At 46.2% G+C, this 19,703-nt stretch overlaps 1 protein-coding gene and 1 long non-coding RNA gene across 2 annotated transcripts in view; one reads left to right on the top strand and one right to left on the bottom strand.

The window, feature by feature from the left end:
- Positions 1 to 19,703, top strand: part of SYN3 (synapsin III) — a 191,476-nt gene that overhangs the window by 100,548 nt on the left and 71,225 nt on the right. The gene's annotated exons all lie outside the window — the stretch shown is intronic.
- Positions 916 to 17,356, bottom strand: LOC146442885 (uncharacterized). Its single transcript, XR_014849484.1, has 4 exons — positions 17,291 to 17,356; positions 16,822 to 16,916; positions 5,247 to 5,383; positions 916 to 2,253 (listed from the first exon to the last, which is right to left on the bottom strand). It is a non-coding gene; the product is annotated as an uncharacterized LOC146442885 (long non-coding RNA).

The following is a 19,703-nucleotide window of genomic DNA, read 5'->3' as shown; positions in this document are numbered from 1 at the left end:
GTCCTGTAAGTATGTATGAGCCAGAGTGTTAAATAGGTCGTTCAATTTAGACACGTCAGTGCCTGAATCATTGGGCCCAAATTGCAACAGGAGGAGCCCTATGCAAAAAATGCTTTAGGTGCTTGGACTGTCTGTTCAAGGCACTGCAGCTGAAGCTGGATCCATCAGATTGGCTGGACTGTCATTTCAGTCTCACTGGGTGGGAACAAGGAACCTCTTCACATCAGCGAAGTAATGTGACATCAGGGGAGTGACATGGAATTAAAATGAGGTGTGTCTGACACTCTCATTTTTCCTTTGTTGTTGTAAAAAGTTTGATATCCACCAACATCATGATACACCTGGCCTATCAACATCTCAGATCAATATCTGAGAGAAGAGGAATTCTTCCCGAGCCTGACACTGGTGTAAATAAGGGAGAGTTTGGCCCACACACAACCAGATTATAATCACAGCTCCTGCACCACCTCCCTTCGCTCTCTGGCCAAGTAACTCCCCCTGAGTATGTTTCTTCATTTCTCTAATAACACCTTTCCTGTGTGTTCCGAGGACTAACAAGCCAAATGCTTTGTAATAAGCTTTGAAGCTGTTGGGTGCTGTGTAAATGCTGAGTGTCTATGATACACAGATGCAGGAAACATTCAGAGGAGACTGAAAAACAAACGCTAAAGTCACTTTCTCAGTTTCTGAAGCAGGAGAGGAAGGGCCCCTCCAAGGCATGGAAGTAGCTTTTTTACAGTGAGGCTGACCAAACTTGTTAAAATGACACCACGTTTGTGCTGATTGCAGGAACTAGTTCACTTTTCTGGTATAATCCAGAGAAGTAATCAGACGAAAAGGAGTGACAGAGCTTGATCCAAGGGTAGGACACATCTCCTTGGGAGTGACAGTGTGCAGGCTGTCTGTATGGCAAGGCTTATCACTAACTTCTATACCACTGTTTGGGAGGTGATCCAGAAATACTCTTAGTGCTTTTATTATCATTGCCTGCAGTAGTAGTACCTGTGTTTATTCAGGGCTTAGCTGATTCACCTGCTTTTTTTACACTTAAATTTTCTTTTTCAAAGAGATGAACTTCTCTACAGTAGTAGGGATGCAGTTTTTTCGACCAGGACTGGATACTGTACAATAAGAACAATATTTATTTGCCACTTAAAGAGTACACTCCACACACAGAAACCAGAGTGCATTATTTTTGTGAAGTACAGGTAAGTCATACTCAGGAAAGCTCAGTCTGGCCAGTGGCCTGCTCAAGGCCTCTGTTAAATAGTTTAATCTGTCTGCACACTCATTTTATCATCTGTAAATAGAGATAGTCTATGTTATCCTCTGATAATATCCATTAGATATTCAAATTAGCCTCACTCCTTTAAGATCTACCAGCAAAGTGAATTCTGAAAGAGCTAGGCAAGGATTCTGAGTGTTTATTTATATGAGAAAATATTGATAATGGTGTCAGAGTAACAGAGGAAGGAACTGAAAGGAGAATTGTCTCTGAATTCATGTTCTATGCTCTGTCTGCATGGGAGAAACTGCAAAGGGAAAAAAATAAAATACAAACTATCGTTCCACTTCTTTGCTCAGATAAAACTGCAAGCCTTATATGGCCATTAAAAAGGTGGCAGTGGAAGGAGAAAATAGAGACCTTGATCTTCATATGAGAAAATTGGAGATCACTTTGGTTAATGCCACCAAATAAAGAAATCTGTTACTCCAGTCCTCCATCAAGCCCCACACTGCTGGACACAATTACGGATCTCTCTGCTTTCCCGAGCAACTTCACGCTGTGATCCTGTCGGGTGCTCGAGTCAGGCATGGCTGGGCTGGCTCAGGAGCTGGTGTGAACATTCCCAGGGCTGTGCAGGTCCCGCAGGTGTTGGTGGCTGAGCTGTCCTTGTCCCCTGCATGCTGCAGGATGTGCGCGAGCAGGGCTAGGGGGCAGTGCGCTGCAAGGGATGCTCCAGCCTCAGCAGCCCTAAAGAACCGATGCTTTGGAAAAGGAAACGTGTTCAGCTGCGTGTCTCATTTCAGTTTCAGGAAGGAGAACTACCTTCTGCTTGCACAGATACTCACATTGGTTTATATCAGGAGCACATTAACATCATCATTTTCCTTCCACAAGACCATCCTGGAAGCGGGGGCAGAGACTGAGAGAGGAACTAAAGGCATGTTCACTTGCTTTCTGATCACATTTCATTGTGAGGGATGCCAGCTGCTTCAGTGCAGAAGGGTTTCACCAAACTGCAGCAACTGCTGGCAAAAAAATAAACCCAAACATACCAGGGTGGAGAGTTGAGAGAAAGAGCAAGAGAGACCCCACTGCCACCAGAGAAAAATACCCTGACAAAGGTCACATGTAGTGGTTGGTAACACTCCAGTTCCTCACCAGATCTTAGCTGGCTGAAAGTGAGCATGGCATGAATGAAATCAGGAGAATTCCACCTGCAGATCAACAGCCCTGCCACCTCCTTAACAATATACTAACTTTTAAAGCTTCTGAAGTAAGGACCTTTCCTATCTTAATTTCACAACAGTAAATGGACTTGATTCTGAGCGTGGAGTCTTGCCATTAGCATTCTAATTGTCCAGCTGACAAGTTGCTCAAAAGCATCCTCTTGTCCTAAAAACTTTTCTTCTTTTGAAGATCTTCATATCTTTTACACCAGCTCAGCATCATGTCCTCTGGGAGGTCTCATTATGCATATTTCCCTCATTATGCAGCATGAGGGGAAGGATAGGTGTTTTCAGAGCTATCTGTCCTTTTTTACAGCACACTCATACCATCTTGTAGGACAGTACAGAATGATCATGCAGTACACTAGAAAAAGATTCTCATATTTCTTGATTATCTGTTTCTTTTTCAGTACATTGTTTCTTTTTTAACCGTGTCCTCTGAGAAGACTGTTTTGTTTAAAATGTTTGCATTTGCTAGGATTTATAAGTGTGAAACAAGTTGAAAAAATTCCTATTATTTCCACCATTGTATCAGTGAACTTTATATGCTGTTTAAAATGAGAAGACTCCTTCTTCAAAAATGTCTTTGATTCTATAAATACATACAAAAAAATCCATTTGATCTCTTTCTCTGAGGTCGCAAAGGAATTATGTCACCTTCCTGTCTGCAAGCCAAACTTAGGTAACACTCTATCCCCTTCCCAAGCTTTTCATTGGAGGTACACCATTAAATCTTCATCAGCTCTAACAGTCCTGTGCTGTGCTTGTTCTTGAAGGATCCTTCACAGATTGTGCCCACTGAGAGCACCCAGCCTGGGAGCAGACCAGAGGCACCATGTGTTTCCAGGAATATTACATTATAAAGCGTTGTGGAATATGAAATCACCCTCTGGGTAGTGTGGGGATCCTCCAGTCAGGCTGTGATGTGGCATCAGCTGCAGAAGAGCAACCAGGAAATGTCTTTTAACAGCCTTATCAAGCTGAAAATGTTTCCTGCACATGACTGCGCTCTTTGGCCCAAATCCAGCAAAACACTAAAGCACATGTTCTACTTTAAGCACACAAGATGCTCTGATGAAGGCAACAGAACCATTTACATACACAAAGTTAAATAGAAGCTTAAGTGCATTTCTGGAGCAGGGCCAAAGGGCTCAGTACCATGCAGGGTTCAAGCCAGGAGGCTGGGATTAGATGGTCTGACAGAATCCGGGAGGGAAGGACACGACGTGATTTGCTTGGTTCTACCTGCCTGTGCCTCATTCCAAGCAATTAATTTTCTCTCATTTTTGTTTCTAATAAGTCTTTCCATTTCTCTTGTTTTGCTTTCCTGCTGCTGTAGCCACTTCCAAATTGAAGTTTTGATTTTCTTTTTTAGACCCTTCTAAACTGCATCAGTAGCTTTAAGTGACTGAACAAAGAGATTTCAAATAGGTGAAGTGCTTCAAATGGTAATCAGAGCTGGTGTTCCCAGAGCTTTGGAGGCTGCACTAAGTACAGAGGAGAGTGAGAGCAATTGAAAATCACTTTTCTGTTGTTCCTTTGTATGAACTGGTTTCTGGCTTATGCAATGTGCAGTAATTAAAATGACTGGAATGCCTCACATATTTAAGAGAGCTTTAAGGCAGCTCTGTGGCATTGCAGCCAGCAGAGTTCATGAACAGATTCATGGCTGCAGTCGAGGTTTGACGTTTCTATCCACGTAACTTGGAGAAGACAATACCTCTGTAGGGGCCTTTGAGGGAAGTTTGAGGAAGAAGGGTAGACACAGAAAAGCAGTAACATCTGCTCCCTGCATCAGCTCCATGAGCAGCTGTGGGGCAAGTCCTCCTTCTGATGAGACAGGAGCCTGAAGGTTGGTGTGGTCATCAGAGATTTCATTGTCTTCTCTCCCTGTAGCCTCAATGTCCTGCTCAAATTCAAGTGTGGGATGGCACTTACACATTCTCTCTCTCACTGTAATATCAGAATCTCGTAGTGCCTCCTTCTGGGTACTGCACAGGAAATGTCTCTGTCTTTGACTGAGGGTTTGCATTTGACTGCTGGCCACTGTGGTTGCTGTGTGTGTTTGTGGGGCTCCAAGCAGCTTCCTGATGTTGAGCAGAGAGCCTGGCAGCCTGGCATGTCTCTCTGCTCACAATTGTTGCCCTCCCTGTGATGAGATTTTCTCTGCTTGGCAAGGAGGAGTGACTATCTTGGTGCTTTTCAATCCCCCTGGCACAGTCCAGAATTTCATCTTTTCCAATTTTTTTTTACTGAAGGTGGCTGACCACTTTGGCACTCCTGGTTTTCTCTCAAGACCTGGCCTGGCTTTTCACAGTGATGTTTGGCCACAGAGGAGCAGGAGAGCTGAATACAGCCCTGCTTGGGAATATGAGCTGACTGACCTGAAGACCTGGCCTTTTTGGCATATTGAGCCACTAGATCCTTCTTCCCTCATCTCTCTGCCTCTCACCAGCCTTTGGAAGGCATGGACTGAGCCTGCTTCCTCTTGTCTCAGCCTCTCATCTTTCTCTCCTTCTCATCAGAGGGCACTGTCAGGATATAGCTGCCTCCACGACCTTGTGTGAGTGTGAGGAGGTAGAGAAATATCTCTTAGACCATCCCAAGGCTATCAGAGCTGCAGTCCCTAGGATGTGTCACTGGCTTTAAAGCATGCTGGAATCCCCTGAATTCACCACTTGTGAAAAGCAGAAAGAGCAGCACCAGGGGGCTTGCATCCCTCTTTTTGTTCCTTTAATGAGCCTAGAGATAGTATTGGGCTGTCAGGTCTGAAGGAAGGGTCTTTTCTTTACCTGCAGCACAGGTGCAAGTGCAGGAAAAGTTGCTGTCTCAAGTTGCTTCTCCCTGCAGAACCTTCAGAACCTTTCTGTAAGAATAAGCCAGTCTCTTCATTCCCACAGTGCAGGTGTCACCAGACTCTCACCTGAAACTGCAAATTAAGGTATTAGTTACAAGGACAGTGTCTAATGACAAGGCTGGTGTCCCAGCAGGGAATGAACTCAGTGATTCCTGTCATGCATGCCAGCACACGATGTCAAAAGTGAGAAGCAGTTCCTCTCTGTGGAAATCCCAACAGAGATTGTTGCCTCAGCATAGGATTTTTCTTTTGAATCCAAACTGACTTTTCCAATGCTTTTCTTCCTGTTTTCCCAAATCAATGCTGTGCTCTAAACAGTAGCTGACTGCTCACTTACATCAGGCCCTTCCCTCAGACTCACGTCCCAGCCAGGAGAAGCTGGGGAATTTCCGATGGGAGATTTCAAGGATGGATCTCTTTCTTCTCCAGAGCAAAAGGCAGCACGTCAGTTTCCTCACTCTTTTGGAATTTTTCTCCATAAATCTTGGCATACTGTGTGAGACAAAAGATGAGGAGATGGTAGATCTGCAGTCTAAAGTGAGGATTCTTATTTTTTTATTGTCTTGCTCTTCCCAAGGGAAGAGTAATGCATTCCTCAAAGGAACTTTTCAGATCAGCATTGTGGGCTCCACACCTAATGTATTAACGTCAGGAGTGAAAAAATCAGTGTTTGATTTAGCACAGATGTGCAAAAATAGTATTCTTTCTCCACTGGAGACTGCAATCCACAGCCCCTCTTCCCCTTTTCTTTAATCTGACAGCATCTATCCCTCACTTGTGCCTTTCTGTGTGTCTCTGGGAGGTATTTCAGTAAGAACCACCCAGAACTGGTGGGAACCAGAAGGTGTAGCCTGAATGTACAGATTACATACCAGGAGTTGAACTGTGAAGGTACCAAATCTTGACAATGTGCTTTGAGCAAGAAAACACCTCTCTTTGCTCTTAGCAGCTGTGCCACCAAATCTCACACAGAGTGTTGATCAGGGTTTGGCATCATCCCAAGTGCCCTGCTGTGGGATCCTGGGCTGCTCCCAGGCAGTGGTTCAGCACAAGTGCTGAGAGGTTGGAGAGGTACTGAACAGTTTTAGTGGCAGCAGGTGTCCAACAGTAGCTTAGCACAGCACATTCCCTCTCCTCTCCTCTCCTCTCCTCTCCTCTCCTCTCCTCTCCTCTCCTCTCCTCTCCTCTCCTCTCCTCTCCTCTCCTCTCCTCTCCTCTCCTCTCCTCTCCTCTCCTCTCCTCTCTCCTCTCTCCTCTCTCCTCTCTCCTCTCTCCTCTCCTCCTGCAGGAAGAGGTTGAACTCTCACCACATCAGCCAGAAGGGTTCTCCCCAGACACCTAGCAGAGGCCAGTGAGGAAAGTGCTCTCAGTGTAAAAGTTATGCAATGCAGGGGAGGAATCTACAGTTTTAATCATGAGATAATTAATGGAAAATAATTAAATTTTAAAAGGGCTGAGCAACAGCAATTTCTACCAGCAGAGATAGGATTCTCCAGCAGACTTTCCCCAGCACCTGACAGTACAAAAGACAGTAGATAGACAAGCATCGTATATATTTTCATTTTCACTGTGTCTGTGTGTTCCCTAGATTACAACCAAGCATTTTTAACCAAAATCTTGCTTCTTTTTCCCTCAGTTCAAGTCCAGCAGAACCACCACAAGAGCAGTGAGTGGGGTGGGAAGGCAGGGCTGGAGGTGTGCTCAATGCCAACAAATCCTTAGTGCATCTAGGATGGAAGGCACTAATCTGGTCTCCCTTTCCTCACAGGACAGCTGTGGGTATTTCTGAAGTATTCTGAAATACCTACTGAAGGCATTTCTAATCTCCCTCCCAGTGTTGAGACTGAATGAGCCATTGCTGGAGAAAACCTTCTCCCATTGATACTTACATAAAGTCTCTTTTGTGCCAAAGAAGCAGAACCATCAAGAAGAACACAGTCTGCCTCATGAAAAGAGAAGGAGAAGGCTAGGATGGGAATTTTTTACTTTGTTGAAATTGGTTTCCCCATCCAGAATAAAACTTCACCTTTGAACATCATATCTAATGGCAATTTAGCCTAGAGAGGCTAATACAGCATAATCTGTATGGATGTAAGCAATGTCCCTGCAGAGAGCTGGCTGGAGGAAACCAATACTCACTCCTAGTGAATGCAAGAGCATTTCCTCCTCCTCCTCCTGCTCCTCCAGAATAAACTCCTTAGTTTAGACAATGTCTCCAACTCCTCTAAGGTGTTTCCACAAGTATCAATGCAATTACTTTTAACAATTTGTTTATGCTTTTTTCCCCTGAAATTATAATCTGAAGGACTAGGCTGTCATAGTTGTTTGGTTTTATTTTGAGAAGAGACTTGTAAGAATAGGAAGGAGAAAAGAGGAGAACCTGGTGCCACCAAAAAAATTCCAATTTATTCCATCAGGCATTTCTGGGAAGGAGGGAGGGCAGCTTTTAAAGCCATGCCTGTGGCTGCATGTCAGGGATAGCTCTCAAAGGATTCCCTTAATCAGATTCTGAAGGATGGGCTGTCTCTTTGTAATTCACTCCATGTCTTATTCTAAGGCCATATGCTCTGGTCACGTGAAGATTTACAGTCCCAAACTTACTGGCCTTAGAGAATCTGCAAGAATTATGCAAGAAATCATGTTCCACCACAACTGAGGCCTCACACAGCCGTGCTTCCTAGAGACTGCTTCTAACTGGATCTATGGCCCCTGTAGGGCTCTGAAAGCCCTTCTGGGGAAGAGGGAAGGGGAGGGAAGAGGGGAGCTGCTGATCATTGCCAGATGTGAGCAGCATCCCCGTGTGCACGTGGGTGACGTCGGTGCTGTCAGAGGCTGAGCTCTGCAGAGCCCCCCTGTTTCCTGTTTGCAGCCAGAATCCTGTGCTGGAGCAGGAATCCCGTAGCCCTCTGGCCTGCAGTACAGAGGAGGAAAATTATGGCCAACGGAGGGGGAAGGGGAGGGGGAAATCCTCTGAAATAGCCATGTAGGATGTCTGGGCAGGGATGTGAGCCAAGAGTCCTCAGAGGCAGTGGAATAAGTGGGAGTTTAGCAAACAACCATTTTCTTCCTTTGACTAGTGTTCCTCAGAGACTTCAGCACTCCAGTTCTCATAGCTAATTTTAGCTTTCTGTGGTTGGCCTGTTCCTAATGTTCCTTTCCTATCTCTCACACACACACACTGAACCTTGGGATACTCTCTGTGGGCTGACAGATGACGTGAAAACCTCTAATCTGCAGGTCAAATATCAAAAAATGAAGTGGGATCATAAAACTGGAAGCATAATTTGCTCTTTTTTCCAAATAAGGGAGATATATTCATATTAGAAGTTCTTAGCATACCAAGTTTGTGAGGTTTTTCTAAAGTATATGAGGGGAATGACTTATTCTTTAAAATTTTATGGTAACCACCAAAGATGTTATCATCCCATGGCCACTGCCTTTCCTATGCAGACTATGACTGATACGCTTTCATTATTTTTTGGCACTCCTCTTTGTTAGAAAAACCAAAACCACATTGTCCCAAACACTACACTGACACGTAACAGGCAGGGTGAGTCCCTGCCAGAGGGCATTGAGTGCATGTCAGAGAGGGTTTAAAATGAATATAGTGGTAATAAAAGTGCCGTGCCAGGAGTGAAGGAGCTTGCAGCATGGAGCATTTGTACTGCAGATATCCCATTAATGGAACTCTGAGTCTTACCTGCTTTACACTCCTGTGCTGAATTCATGCCAATGCTTTATCTTCCATGAGGTTTGCTATACAGTTGGTGACGAGTCTGATGTCCAGAGGCACCACAGGGCACAAAAGAAAGGTAAAGGGGGAGGGATGACTCCTCCTGTCTCAACCAAATTTTCCCAGAAACATGAGCAACAGGTGGCTCTTTTCCTTCCCCTGAATTTCTCCTGGATTCCCTGTCTTGATTGTCCCTCCTCTTCACAGACAAACCTGTAGAGGATGCTCTGCAGGCACAAAGTGTATCCCCTAAGTGGTGGATGTGTGGGACTGTGGAGAGTAAAAGGGCATATGGGCCCTTAAGGGGTGGGGAAGAGATGCTGGCTCTGCTCTGCTCTGTAAGAAAATTTAGTTCAGGGCCTGGAAATCAGGTCACTAGCCTTATTTTCAGATGATTGATTTTAAAAGTTTTGGAGTCAGGTGAGGAATCCTGGGAAGCTATTTAGGAGGAGAAAAGGGTAGTTATTATGTCTCTCAAGGATAGGAAAGCCCTATTCCTTGAGCTGACAGAGGCCAGATTTACATTGTTAATTGGGCAGACACCTCTGGTTTTGTGTTGGACCAGAAATAAAAGATTGACCAGGGTATCTTTGACAAGAGCGCCAGTAGCACCCTGTTCTGGCTGGCAGGAAACAGTCAGGCTGCACAGAAAATACCTCATGAGCTGCTTCCTGGGAGCTCTGCTGGTTGCTGAAGGTCCCTTAATTTTTAAGTGTTGGCAGCTTGTTTCACTTTCAGCCAGAGATAAATCCTGCATAAACTGAAGGAATGAATGGGGGGAACCTCCTCCCCACACCCCATCCACAGGTTGTCCTAATAATCCCTGAACAGATGGACATGGTCATGTGAGTCCTTGAAACTCTATCTGTTTTGGAGCCACAGTGGGTGTGGTGCTGTGGGCATGGACAGATATGTGTTGCCTTTCACAGAGAAGCTCACTGTCCTCCAAAGACTGAATATCAACAAAATCCTTCCTGTGGGGACTTCCAGTTCTGCCTGAGCCAGCTGTAAATTCCTTTGAGGCTAAGACTAAGAAAACTGGAATCCTGGGAGGGTTTTGGTACAGTCCCAAAACCATTTCCACTGAGCCTCCCCAAAAATATGGTTTCTCTGACCCAGGAATGTGAGCTCTGTAACAATGCAAAGCTGAAGTCCTAGACCACTGGAATTAACCAGTATTAGCTCATCACATCTTTGCACTCCATCTGTCTCATCTCATTTGAAAATCATTGTCCCTCTGGCACAATGGGGATGTTAGTATTTGAGTGAGGTGCTACCTTTTTATAAACAGATGAAAAAATTCCTGAGACCCCTAGTTTCTCTCCTTGCTGCTTTTGAGTTGCTTATTTAGGAGTAAATGATCATAAAGCATCTGAGCGAGCAGAGCAGAGCTAACAGCTGCTTCAGCCAGGAAATGCCTGAGGAGCAGGGAAAACAGAGACTGGCAAATAAATTGCTGTAGCACTGTGGAACAGAAGCCATGGATTGGTACAGACTGCCTGAAGCAGAAGATATCAGAAAAGTAGTTTTGTACACTGAGAGCTCCTCCACTGGTCCCAGCAAAGCTGGAACAAAACTGCATTTGCTCTCCAGCAGGTGAAGGTCCAGTCCCCCAAACCCAGGACAGCTGGCCATCCTGACCACCAGACCCACCAGCTGCCTCCTCACTTGCCAGACCTCCTGCTTTTGCATTCTGTCCCTCACCATCTGCTTGTCCTTTTTATGAGAGAGGTCCCTTCCAGTTGTCACCCTCTACATGAACCAGTTGAAATATTTGCCTCCCCTACTGTGACAAGTTTCCTTCACATTTTTTGTGCTTCCTCGCGTGATACAATTTGTTTTCTGAATGAACATTTGCAGTTTTCCTCTTTTAAATACAAATATTCCCGAGCGACGTAACCTCTCGGAGTGCATTCCCCAAAAACCTTCCCCATGATGCTGTGGCCCCAGTTGTCATCACTCTTTCTTCCAAGGATGGAGAATGCCATGCAGGCCTGTCTCCCCTGCCTGTGGTTTCTGTGCTGCAGTGAATTCTCCAGTGAGCAGACAGCCAGAATAGCCACCAGCATGCCGGGCAGGGCATGGCAAGGGTGGGAAGGAAGAGTGGCTGCACCACATTTGTTCCAGGCATGTTTAGATGGCAGATGGTCCCCAAGGGACTGCTGCATGCTGGAGTGTATTTAGGGCAGCTTCTCACACTGAGAGAGGTAAGGGGAAGTCACCCAGCTCCTAGGGACTGCTGTCCTCCCCTCTGCTTGTGACCAAGGTCTGGGCAGAGAACAGTCCCACGTCACCCCAGGCACACAGAGCTTCTCTGCCTCTTCTCAGCTGCCAAAGTATCAGGGTGGGAGTTCCAGTGAAAACTTTCTCCTGGAGTGAGGAAACAGACAGGTAAAGAACAGCCTAAGGGGTTTGCTGTGCTCACACTCTTCTTTGCATCCTAAACCAGACCCACAGGCTGATATGGATGATCTTATTAACTTGTGCTGCCATGAAACACACAAACACACAAGCAGGGAAGGCTCTCAGGGCTGTTCCCAGCTCTAAAGTAGCCCTTTGACAGGACCAGACTGGTTGTTTTTCTTCTCCCCAGATGAGAGGCTGGTCAACACCACCCCTAAACTCACCTCCACCCCCAAACAGCTGTTTTGCCAAAGGGTGGAGAAGCAGACCTCCTGACTGAGGGTGGAGCAGTTTGAAGGGGAGGAAAGCAGTGACTTCACTTTTTATTAAGTAATAGCAGAGCGGGGTGTGCGTCACTCTGAAAAACAAGATTTTGGGTGGGGGCAATGGCTCTCTGCAGCATCTTATGCATGGAGTCTTCCCCTTTGTGGGAAATGAGCAGAATACACCATTCTGAAGAGGAAATGCAGAAAGTCAAAGATGTACTAGGTTGAGCACCTTGTAAACTTATTTAAGGGGATCCAATAAGAGCATCAAGGTGAAAGGGCTTATAATGGTGAGGGTCAGTTGGGCTGAACTTTAGGAAACACTTTTACTCCAGCAAGGACAGAGAAACATGGGAATAGGGCAAGCCCATGTGAAAAAAAGCAGCACATGGGGGTCAGCCTTCATGGGGGCAGATGGCCCCAGAGTCTCTGTACGAACACCAGGGGGTGAAGGCAGAGCTGACAAAGGTGTCTTTGTGATCACAGAGAGTTACCCAAAAGGGCACTGCTGTTCTTAGGTTGGAGAGAGCCTCTCCATCCTGTGAGTGATGAAAAGAGTGATTTGTGGAACTATCACAAATACTAAAGTATCACAGATCTGGATCTATCTCCCCAAATCATCCTTTCCCTGCAGCTGCTCCTTCAGGGCTGTATGGACAGCCTCAGGCCAGTCTGTTGCATTCCCTCTGCCTGATCCAACTGGCTTCTGCCAGTCCTGAGCACTGCAGAGAGTCTCTCAGGCTGGAGAGCAGTCTGGTATGTTAGACATCATTCCAGGCTCTTCTGAGCAACACGAGAGTGAGAAGCAGTCCTAGACAGCAAAGGCTTCAAATACAACAAATATTTTCATACTGCTGGTCCTGTTTATACTGCTCTGGAAGTTCAGCCATCAGAACAGCCATCAGAACAGAAGCTGTTGCACAAATGGCTGTGAGCCAGCTGCAAAAAGCCTTCCCAGGGGCTCTGTGCAATGCTTGTGGCATCACCAGAGTGTACCTCTGGTCCCTCTTATAGTGGTCACATAACCAAAGGCACTTCTGTCCTCTGCTGGGCCTCCCAAGTGAAACTTAGAATACCTTGGCAGTGTCCTAGAGAGATGTGGCAGTGTGAGGACACACCTGACAGTGTCCCAGAGACACATGGCAGTATGGGGACACCCCTGGCAGCGTCCTAGAGACATGGCAGTGTGGGGACACCCCTGGCAGTGTCCTAGAGACATGGCAGTATGGGGACACCCCTGGCAGTGTCCTAGAGACATGGCAGTGTGGGGACACACCTGGCAGTGTCCTGGAGAGAATGTGGCAGTGTGGGGACACACCTGACAGTGTCCTGGGGACACACGTGGCAGTGTCCTGGGGACACACCTGACAGTGTCCCAGAGACACATGGCAGTGTGGGGACACACCTGACAGTGTCCCAGAGACACATGGCAGTGTGGGGACACACCTGGCAGTGTCCAAGAGACACATGGCAGTGTGGGGACACACCTGTCTCCCATGCCCCCTGGCTGGCACAGGGAGCTGCCACGCAGTGCAGCAGTGCTGCTGTGTGCTTCACTTGCTGGAGATTTACCCAGGGTCTTGCCTGGGCATGTTTGACCTTAGAAGCTCAGGTTGTTTGTTTTAGGCCAGTGCTACAGCTCAGGTGAGTTACTTTTTATCCACACCTTTGCATGCTGCAAGCCCACAGGGTGAACACCTCTCAGATGCAGTCAGGAATTCAGGCTCTGCTTAGGAGACGTGTGAAAGTGCCAGGCTGCCAAGGACTCAGGCACTTTATTTTTCCCTGTATATAAACTGCAACCCCAGGTTTGTGGTACCAACCTGCCCAGGGCTCCTCATGCAGACTTCACTAGAGACTCATCAAGTCTGCAAAGAGCTCAAACACAAGCAATAAGCAGCTTTTCTCAGTTCTGCCTCGAGTGTACAAGAAAGGAAATCTAAAAAATAAAGGAAGCAATGAATGCACCCTTCCTGCCAGACTGATTGACAGCAGCAAGGGCAGTTCAATTTCATTAATAACCAGAATTTGGTGTTCCAGCTTCCAACCTGAGAGAAATAAATTAACTGAGTGTGCAGAGAGCTCTACTTCCTTGCTCACAAATCATAAATGGCTTATCAGAACAGTGCTGTTTTAGAAATAAAGAAGAAAAGGACAAAGGAACATAACCAAAACAGGCATCCACCAGCTCCCAAAATGATACTTGCTGAAGTCCTTTCTGATTGCTAGCTGGCACATCTGCCAGAGCAGCCCATTGCTCCCCCTGCTCTGGACACACTGCACTCACAGCTGACAGTTCAGGGGTGTGGCTAGCACAGGTCTTTCTCGTGAGAACATTCCTCTGTGTTTTATAAACAAAGATAAAGTTTGGATGTTTTTTAAACAGTGTCTCGAGATTTGGACAGTTCAGGCCTGGCCAATCAGGCCTAGGGGGAGGTTTCTGGCTGACCAATCTGGGTGACCTCTGAAAAGTCTATATATATTGAAATCAAAATAATAAATTTCCTCTTTCTTGCCACACTGAGAACTCGGGTCTTTTTCTCTGCTGGGGAGCTGCCACACACCTGCTGGGGAGCAAAGGCTTCCCCAGGCTGGAGCTGAGATAGGGCAGGAGCCCCTGGCCAGTCCGTCTGGCTTGCTGCTTCTACAGCTATTCCGCTCCATTAGCAGCTCCTCTGCAGTGGCTCCAGACAGGCATCTCCCAGCACCTGCAGTTGCTGTTAAGTACTCCTAATCCTCACTGGGTCCTGGCTTTTTGTTGCTCAAAGACAACTTCTTCACCAGACTTCCCTGGTCCTCTAGTTTCTTATGTTTTCATCAGCCAAACCTGCAAACTATTACATGAAGCTAAGGGTGGCCATCTACTATGGCACAGCTTTTCACACTTGGGCATCCACATTGTCCTCATTTTTATGATGCTGTTGTTTTATTACACAAACCCTCCCATATGTGCTAGCATATGTTGGTCAGTATTAGGCCCAGCTCAAGGCTTTTTCAGCTCCTTTGTCTCCAGCTGAGGCCTGTAGAGCAGTTCTGTCCCTATAGCTCTCCATCCCTCTGGGCCTCCTTGCTGGCCAGCCAATAAAACAGAAAGGAAAGCACAGTGTCCAAGTTAGTTCCTTCTATCTTGTACTCAGCCCGAGCCTAGCATTAGGATTCACCAACAAATAGCAGTTGTCATAGATAAGCCTCAGGACAATCCTCTGTTTCTAACAATTTAAGATCCTCCTGTTGTTGTATTTGTGCCACAGACGAATGAACTCAGAAGGGCTGAGGGATGCTAGTGAGTCTGTGAGTTGCAATGCTCCTCCACTCCTCCCCTGTTTGCTCAGAGCAGCACTCTCCCCTTCCCAAAGCAAGGGCTCAGTAGCACTGATGGGGAAATGTGTCAGCCCTGCATGCTGAGTGTGACTCACAGAGTCAATATGGCCTCAGCAGCCAGAGGAACAATGAGCTGTGATCTCAGTTACACTTTTTTTTGGCATTGACATCACTGGAGCCCAGAACAAGGGCAATGATGTCATGGCCATAGTCTGAATGTGTAAGGATCATATACAGCACTACAGGCTCTCTGTGATCTATTACTTCCACATTAATGTGACTTGGGCATATATACACAAAAATAGTTGCCAGAGCCAAGAGTAAGTAATTTGGAACAGATTCTTTTATTTCAGGCTTTTAACAAGAATGCTTGTCAGTCCCAACAGGCTCATTCTGGGGAGGCAGTACCTAGCTCAGCACTGATCTATATAATTTACTCAAGACCTCAGCTATAAAGACAGAAGTTTGGAATGTAGAAATGGGCAGACAAGAATCCTGCTAAGAAATAGCTTACATTTTTCTGACAATTAGCCATTGTTGCAAGTATTTATATAAATAAAGAAAGAGTAAGAAAAGGTTCTGAGGCAAAGAATGAAATTACTCCCAGCATTTTTCAAGAAAATGACTTTGAAGCATTCGTGCACTTGTATTTGAACAAGACTTTTCTCCATTAGCCTCTGAGTGGAGTGGGGGATTGTTGCTTCCTTTCAGAGCTGTGCTGAGTGCATTGAGTGGTGTGTCCCAGGGCAGAGGGTGCAGGGCTGAGCACACAGTGACACTGCACTCAGAGGCAGCCCGGGGGTCACACAGGCACACTGGAACCCAATCCAACCTGCCTGCAGTGTGCTGTGCTGCTAACCAGGGCTGGGGAGGGCAGAGCTGGGAGCAAACATCCTCACCAGGGAGCTGAGCAGGGCTGAGCCTGCTGGGGCTCATGGCAACCCCTCTGCTGCTCACAGCCAGCCCAGGTGACCTGAACCTCACATGGATGGGGCTGCAGGAGCCTTCTGCAGGGACAGCTGTGCCAACAGGGACAATTCCCTGCTTTATTCAACCCTTCCCTGATGTACTGCCAGGTGCCTCAGGTGACAAGCCCTGCCTGTGTCCCACATCATGGCTCCTTTCATCATTTGCTGGGTTAAGCCAGGATTCCTCTGCCCAGAAAAACAGGGGAAGCCCTGAGAATTCATAACACGAAATCTTATCTCGAGGGAAAAAGCAGAGGCATGTGTGTGGAGGCTTGTTGAACCACACATTCCTCTAATAGTTTCCCAACGCTGAGCGGCAGTGGGACAGTCCCACACTCTGCTGCATGTTCCCAACAGGCTGGAGCACTGCCAGTGTCCCTGCAGAGCAGCTGTGGCCCCAAAGCTGTGCCTTTGCCACTGCACTGGGCAGCAGATTGGCTGCAAAGCTGCCTGTCTGATTAAATTTGTTGTTTTGTGAAAGGATTTAGCTTGGTTTGTTGCTTATTACTGAAGAAAAATCCTAAGCTGGTGCTTTAACCTGTTTTAAACCTTTCACAGGGTGAAAGAATGTGGTTCCCTTGCTTCCAAGTTGTAAACAAGGAGCAGAAAGCTAAGAGAAGGCAAAGAAAACAAAAAAAAGTTTTAAAATACTATTCTTCTTACATTCCTTTTGTTTTCCAAACAAAAATTATTTTAAAATTTCCTGTACTAAAAGGCTGCCAACATCAGAAGGGTTGCTGAACTCTGTTTCTGAAAAGCATCTGACAACAGGTCATCAGCCAGCATCTCAGACATTCCCCAGCTCCCACACATACATACCTGCTGTCTCTCCAGGGATGTGCTGCTAAGCCCATCCAGAAGGGTTTGCAGATTATAAAGATGATGAGAGATGTTCACATGTTTCATAATTTTTCCTGTTAAAAAAAAAAAAAACAAAAACAAAGGAAGCCAAATCAAATAAACCACTTATTCCAAGAAAAGCTTTCTATAGACAAGATTCTCTCTGGCTTAATTGGGCTTGTGGCTGACTATTAGTTAAAACAATAACATGTTTTCAGTTGAGAAGGTTTTTGGTAGACTACATGAAGGTGACTGTAAATGTATTGTTTGAGTACAAAAACTACATTCAAATACTACTGTATCATATTTACTGAAGAAGTGCCCATGCAAGGGTCGACACTGAAGTTTTAATTTTCATTCTCTGACCCATACAATGGGTCTGATATCATTTCTTTCACAAGATTCCTGTCACAGAATTTCTGCAATTGGAAAGATAAATATTTCATACCTAGCTTTGTCCTTCTGCTCAGTGGATGAACTTAGATCTTCTCTAGCACATAGGATTTAAACAAAGTTCTGAGAGCAAAACGACTAAAACCCCTTTTGAGTTCATGGCATTCAGCAAGATATCATATCTAACTGCTTCAGAAACATCAACAAATTTGTTTTCACGGCAGTGCAGTAGATATTAGGTATTTTGTAACTGAGAGCTGCCTGCTGAAAGTGCAAAGTCAGACTATTTGAGTACCTGCTATGGAACGACAAGGACTTGGATTTTCAGTCTCTACCTTGCTGCAGCAGTTTATATTCCAAGCACAAAGTGCAGGTGCAGTTGCAAGTGTTCATTGCCTTTGGCCAGTCAGCTGTGGCTCAGCTATCCAGGGGCTCTGGCTGCAATGCCAGATTCAAAAACTGCTTCCCCCTGGTCACCAGAGCCTCTGCCTTCCCACCCTGGCCCTCAGTGAATCCCACAACACACACACACTTTCAGTTCTGGGCTGTTCTGCAAATAGGATCAGGGAATCAATTCATAATAAAAATAACCTTTCTTGGCTCCAGAGCACAGTCAGGGACTGGAAGGTCTGTCAGGCATGCAGACAGCAATGGATGGCCTTGTCACAGTCACCCAGGGGGAGTCTGGCTGACTTGCCCAGCATCACAGAGGCTGACAGGAGCACTGGCCAGCAGTGGTCATTCCCCTCAGCCCCAGGATGGCTCCTGCCCATTCTGCAGTCCCTTTCCCTCTGGTGACCACTGCCATCTGCATCCCACAATGCATGAGGCAGGGAGACTGCAGAGAACCCTTGGAAACCCAACTTTCACAGCCATGAGCATCCATCAGGTAAAGCTCAGATGTTGCCCAGATAACTTTAATCCTGGATTTCCAAGCACTCTATAACCATTACAAAGCTTTTATGCAGGGTTTTGTATGCAATATGCAGCACCTGTACATGTGGTGCTTAGGGACATGGTTTGGTGTGGACTTGGCAGTGTTGGGTTGATGGTTGGAGGTCTTTTCCCACCTAAACAATCCCAGGATTCTACACATCCTTGTTTAAAGTAACCTGAAGCACAAGAAGAAGGAGTGAGGGGAGAAAATGGATATCTGGGCAATGCCAAGGACCAGAACCAATGCTTTCTCCTTGCCCTGTATGTGAGATTATTTGGAGATAAAGGAATTTGGAGGGATTGCTAGCAAAGGTTCCCCACTCTCAGAGGCTGGTTGTTGCTGTAAACTGCAGAGCTGAACTAGCTGTTGGTTCCCTGCAGAAAATGGAACTTTTTGCACATGCAAAGTGCTGTTTTCTATTGGAAGCACGATGGTTCCTGTGATGTTCAGCACAGGCTCCTTCCTAACCCACAACCACTGCAAATGTGTCAGTGCCTCTGCTGGACACACAGAGCATGCATGACACCCTTTGCTTCATGTCACTGCCTAGCAAAACCCTTTTTTTGATCTCTCATAGGCAGAAATACATAAAAGAAATGACAGTTCCTCTGCAAATATTGCCAACACTAGGATGGTCTGTCTAGCTCCCTCCAGTAGGACCCACTCAGAGACATGAGCTGGAGAAGTCTCAAGCCTTTCTGACATCTGCAGGACACAGGGGATGTCCTCATGTCTGCTGCTTCCTTTCCTGATAGGATTTCAGCAGAGGATGGGACAGCAGTGCTATCCAGCTCACTTGTGCTCTTGTGCACCAGGATAACTTCCCCAGATCATTGTACCAGCTTTGGTGAAGATCTGTGGAACTAGAGTGGCACAGAGCCCACTGAAGGGACTAATCCCTGGCACAGGACCAGCTCTTGTGAAGTTCACTAAAATAACAAACTCAAACTTCTGCTGGGTCATCCTTAAAATAATCTCTTTTGTTTCATTCATTACATCTGATCCGAGCTCCTCACTCTCAGTTTTTAGGCTCAGAATATCTGTGCCTTCCTGCTCCCAGTGCTACCCCACTCTACCATCATTTTCCTACATGTCCCTTCTGAGGCTTAGGCTTTTCTCTTTGTGCTGTGCTGCTTCCTTCTCTCCCACTCCAGAACCTGGGGGAAAGACTCAGACACAGCCAGCTGGCTACCTTAAGGGTCTCAAGGAGCAGAAATTCATCATGGAGCAGAAATTCATCATGGAGCACACTGTACTGAGGCAAAGGGACAGCAACCCACTTCCCACTTTCTGGAAAACTATCAGCAGTTCACAAAGAAGGTGCACACCAAGATAATCCAGCAACATGCCAATCCCACTTATTCTGAGCCATGCCACTTCTTAAAAAAAAATTATCTTGTTGGGTGGCACTGCACCATTAAAGGTGTATTATCATGCATGAAAGACTTTTCATACTTCTTCCACCTGAAACAGGCAGCTCTTATGTCCCATACAATGCAGCCTTCTCATTCTCTTTCCAGAGGCTCCTCAA

The sequence above is a fragment of the Lichenostomus cassidix genome, chromosome 1Ab, assembly GCF_008360975.1.
Source record: "Lichenostomus cassidix isolate B80296 chromosome 1Ab, HeHo_3.0, whole genome shotgun sequence".
NCBI lineage: Eukaryota > Metazoa > Chordata > Aves > Passeriformes > Meliphagidae > Lichenostomus > Lichenostomus cassidix.
The sequence above is the reverse complement of the archived record's forward strand: the minus strand, read 5'-3'. Positions and strand labels throughout refer to the sequence as shown.